The sequence below is a fragment of the Gracilinanus agilis genome, chromosome 3 (genome assembly GCF_016433145.1).
Source record: "Gracilinanus agilis isolate LMUSP501 chromosome 3, AgileGrace, whole genome shotgun sequence".
Classification (NCBI taxonomy): Eukaryota; Metazoa; Chordata; class Mammalia; order Didelphimorphia; family Didelphidae; genus Gracilinanus; species Gracilinanus agilis.
This window is the reverse complement of record NC_058132.1, coordinates 305,969,986-305,970,594: the sequence shown is the minus strand read 5'-3', so window position 1 is coordinate 305,970,594 and position 609 is coordinate 305,969,986.

The window sequence follows — 609 nt, the reverse complement described above, 5'->3', positions numbered from 1 at the left end:
GGAGGGAGGGAGGGAAAGTAGGTAGGGTAGCTGGGATAGCAGTTCCCAGCCCTGGAGGGGAAATTGACCTGAGCCCTTCGGAGCTCAACAAAAAACAAGCTAGATGATAGGGTTATTAATAAACTGGGTTTATTTAGGGTTAGGAAAGGGAAAAGGTCTGGGGAAGCTAGGAGGTTGATCACCAAGGCTCTCTGGGGAAAGGTGCTCTCCTCCAGTAGGGGGAAAAGATGCTCTGGGGGAAAAAGGAGCCAAAACTCTCACTCTCTCTCTCTCTCATATACTTTCTCAGACACCTCCAACAAAGGAAGTGGGAGGTGTCTGAGGAAGTTATGGTAGGGAGCCCCGGGAGTTGTAGTTTCCCAGGGTCCTCAGAGTCATTTTCAAACTGCACATTAGGTAATTAAATGTAATCAGGCCATGTCTCAAGTGAGGCAGGCAGAGTTAACCTTTGACTAAATTTCAAAGAGAAATTTACTTTTGACAACTTCCAAACCACCCCCTATTGTTCTCTGACTGACCAAAGATCCAAGATTTAGTATACTAATATTTAGCCCTTCCCCAACACCAGTCTCCCATGAGCCAAAGTTACCACTCACTTCTTCACTTCCT